At 45.2% G+C, this 4206-nt stretch overlaps 1 protein-coding gene and 1 non-coding gene across 3 annotated transcripts in view; both read right to left on the reverse strand.

Annotated features, from left to right (window-relative positions):
* The window catches only part of UGGT2 (UDP-glucose glycoprotein glucosyltransferase 2), a 235857-nt gene that overhangs the window by 184558 nt on the left and 47093 nt on the right, over window positions 1-4206 (reverse strand). The gene's annotated exons all lie outside the window — the stretch shown is intronic.
* On the reverse strand, window positions 363-435 carry TRNAF-GAA. The gene has a single exon. It is a non-coding gene; the product is annotated as a tRNA-Phe (tRNA).

Genomic DNA, 4206 nt, shown 5'->3' on the forward strand with positions numbered 1-4206 from the left:
CATGACCTGCCCCTAATGAAACCATGCTGGTTGCCCTTGAGCATCATCCCCGATGCCGGCCCATCACAGATGTGCTCCTTGATGATCTTCTCAAAGAGTTTCCCCAGGATTGAGGTAAGACTGACAGGCCTATAGTTGCCCGGGTCCTCCCTCCTCCCTTTCTTAAAGATGGGGACAACATTGGCTATCTTCCAATCATCTGGCACCTGGCCCGAGCACCACGAGCGCTCATAAAGCCATGCCAAGGGCCCTGCAATAACCCCTGCTAGCTCCCTCAACACTCTGGGGCGCAGAGGATCTGGACCTGCTGATTTGAACATGTCCAGCCCCTCCAGAAGCACTCTAACCCGGTCAAAAGATTCTGCCAAAACCCAGGATTGAACCAGGGACCTTTAGATCTTCAGTCTAATGCTCTCCCAACTGAGCTATTTCAGCTATTTCAAAAAATTTGAAATAAATATTCAGAGGTGGAAAGAGGCTGGCGAATATTTTGAAACTAAATACAGTAACCTTTTGTATTGCTGTATTTGTTTGAATTCAGATGACTCTGAATTAAAGATTTAATTGAGATAGATGTCATCTACTTAGATTTAAAAAAAGGCCTTCCATATGATACCTCATCCTAGTCTCATAAATAAACTGAGTGGCTGTGACAGATGTTTACACGGTCAAGTGGGTGGCAAATTGGCTTGTGGGTCGCACCCAGAGAGTGGTGGTGGATTGGTTGGTATCGACCTGGAAAGATGTGGGCAGTGGAGTTCCACTAGACTCAGTCCTTGGATCTGTGCTGTTCAATGTCTTCATCAGTGACTTGAATGAGTGTGTGGAGAGCACTCTGTCCAAATTCACAGATGATACCAAATTATGGCGTAAAGTTAACATAGTAGAGGGTAGGGAACGAATCCAGGTGGATCTGAACAGGTTAGAAAAGTGGGCAGAACAGAATAGGATGCAGTTCAACAAAGACAAGTGCAAAGTGCTGCACCTAGGAAGAAGGAATCACCAGCACACTTACAGGCTGGGGGAGGACCTTCTCAGCAGCACAGCAGCAGAAAGGGATCTCAGAGTCATTGTTGACACCAAATTGAGCATAAGTCATCAATGTGATGAAGAGATCAGCAAAGCTAATTGCACTTCATTATGCTTTAGCAGGTGCATGATGAACAGGTCCAGGGAGGTGATACTTCCCCTCTGTGCATCCTTGGTCTGGCCACAGTTGGAGTACTGTGTCCAGTTTTGGGTGCCACACTTGAAGAGGGATGTGGACAACCTCAAGGGGGTTGAGAGGAGGCCACTTGTATGGTTAGGGGCCTGCAGGCAAAGACCTACGAGGAGAGATTTAGGACCTGGATCTCTTCAGCCTCTGCAAGAGAAGGCTGAGAGGTGATCTTGTGGCTACCCACAGATTCATCAGGGAGAGGGTGGGCAGCAAGGAATAGGAGATGCTCTGTTTACCAGGGCACCCCTTGGAGTAACTAGGAACAATGGCCACAAACTGACAGAGAAGAGATTTAGGTTGGACATCAGGAAAAACTTCTTTACAGTAAGGTTTACTAGAATCTGGAATGGGCTTCCAAGAGAGGAAGTGCTCTCCCCTACCTTGGGGGTCTTTAAGAGGAGGCTAGACATGCACCTGGCTGGGGTCATCTGACTGCAGCACTCCTTCCTGCCCAGGGTAGGGGGTTGGACTCAATGATCTGCTGAGGTCCCTTCCAACCCAAACATCTATGAATCTATGATGACTGCCCCCCATAATTAGATTCTATACATGGAAAATTATTTATCAATATTTGTTATCATTTTCTATGTATAGAATCTATCTATAGATTTATTATTGGAGAGTTGTCTTTAATTCATCACCACCACTGCTGCAGTGGGGCAGGCAGTGAGAGGGCACATGATGTGGGAAGGTCAAGTAGTTTTCCCCCTGCTTGTGCCTACCTCCCTGCCACCTCTGCCCCCTGCCTGCCCCCCTTCCTCCTCAGCCTCTACTTCTGCCCCTCCCCCAACCTTTGCTCCCCCCTCCCCCCAGTCTCTTCACTTCCCTCTCTCCTTCCCCCTTTCCCTAGCCCTTGGCTCCATGTCAGCAGGCTCCATCTCCAACTAGCCTGAGGCACAGAGCACAACCCCAGCCCAGCCCCCATAGCAAGCACTGCTACAGTGCTTGGCTGGGGCTGCGATCAGTGCCTCAGGCTGCAGCATGGACAGAGCCTGCTGGTGCAGAGCAAGGAGAAGGGGAAAGGGAGGAGGGGAAGCAGAGTCTGCATGGGGAGGAGTTGTGGGGGGAAGAAGGTTTAGGGGAGATGGCGGGGTGAAGAGGCTGATGCTAGGAACCAGCCGTAGCTACAGCCCCAAACCTGGGCAGGGGCTGGAGCAGATGCTTGCCTCCCCATTGCCCTTGTACTCAATTCTAAGAAGAGGGGCATCCTGCCCATGTTAAATGAGGAAAAATCCTCATCTTAGAATTGAGTAAAAACAGTATTTGCTCTATCCATCTGCCAGTAGGAATACCGATTCAAGCTTACTGGAAACACTGAAAATGGTTTCTAAGAGGAAGAACAAAAGAGCAAAGATCTTTTGAGATTGGTTGTCAGCCTCTGAGGGAAACATCAAAAAGACATCAAGAAGATAATGGCTGATTAGAAGATGTCAGAATAAGAGGTCTACGATACTTGTATTTCTGCTTAAACTGGTCTCAACCCACTTGCTAGATGCCACAGAACAGGGTTGTTATGGCTCAGGTTGCTTCTTCTACCCTTTGGGATAAGTACACAGCAAATGTTAGGTAGTATCTGAATCTTAATGTCAGTGGGCGTCTATACACGTGCTCAAGGGCTGGGGTGGGGGAAGCGCTTTAATTAGAGAAGCTCTGAAAGCCACTCTAATTAAAGCGCCCACAGTGTGTTGTGTATCAGCATCCTCAAGCTTCAAAATCGCGGTGAGGGTGCTTTATCTGAAGCTCATTCGACAAGCTTTAGTAAAGCGCTCCTGCCACCATTTTCAAGCGCGGGAATGATGATACACAAGACACATAGGCTTGCTGGAGCTCAGTAATTACTACACTACGGCAGTCTCGATTAATCTGTAATTAGTGCATTGGAGCAGCCTCTGCGCTCATGTATAGGCACCCAGCAAGACCTTCTTTGTCTTTGAACTAAAAATACTGTTCCCTTCAAAAAGAAGGTCCTCTAGCATGAGGACTACTGTCCCCAGACTCAGATGCCTTATTTGCTATATCTACAGAATCCTGCGATGCCCTCTGCAATAACCAAGTTAAAGGCATCTTGTGGCAAGTAAAGATCTTATACAAAAAAACAACAGCTTTAGTCCAATTAAGATGAGATTACTTGAAAGAAAAGCTTGATACCTGGTTATGCAAAACTGTAAACTAGCATGGGGATAATTACTTTTCCAACCTCTTCAATGCCTTCTCTTTAGGTGTGTCTAAAAGACTGCTGGTTAATCTTTTCCTAAGCTGTCATAATAACTATTAAACCCACAGCGGGACTGCAATAAAAATATTGAAATCTTACTAGAGGACTCAATACTTTCCTTTGACCTTCTTAGTTGTCAGTAGCAAGGAACCTGGAATCTGCTATAATAATACAAGTTCTAACATGCTTAAATTTATGGACACAGCAAGTTTATTGCAATGAAACACCACTAATATATAAATATATATTAGTGGTGTTTCATTTTAATCATGGAACAATGTGGATTTGGGGTTGCTTTTTTAACTGAAAATTGGGGATTTTTTTTAAATCAGAGAAAACCATGATCCCTGTTTTCATGCAGAAACATATATAAAATACCCGCCACATCAACCTGCCCTCCCACTGCCTGTCCTACAGTGGTGGGGGGGGTGTGAATTAAAGATGACCCTCCAATAATTACATTCTATACATGGAAAATGATAACAATTATAAACTAATTTCCATATATAGAATCAAATTATTGGGTGGGAGGGGGTGTCTTAAACTTAGGGTCAGCTAAATTGAAGTACATATGGTAATATGGTAAAACAAAAGCTTATGACTATTATCTTGAATTATTTAAATTTGAATCTCCAGTCCAATATTCCCTGTAAAATTCTTGGAATGACTTACAGAGATGCTGGAGATGCCACACTTTTATCTGACAATGATGGTGATTATAAAGTTGATGTGCAGCCTGCCATCACTTCTAACTGGAACATACCCTGCTGAA

This window comes from Alligator sinensis, unplaced genomic scaffold (assembly GCF_000455745.1).
Source record: "Alligator sinensis unplaced genomic scaffold, ASM45574v1 scaffold740_1, whole genome shotgun sequence".
Classification (NCBI taxonomy): domain Eukaryota; kingdom Metazoa; phylum Chordata; order Crocodylia; family Alligatoridae; genus Alligator; species Alligator sinensis.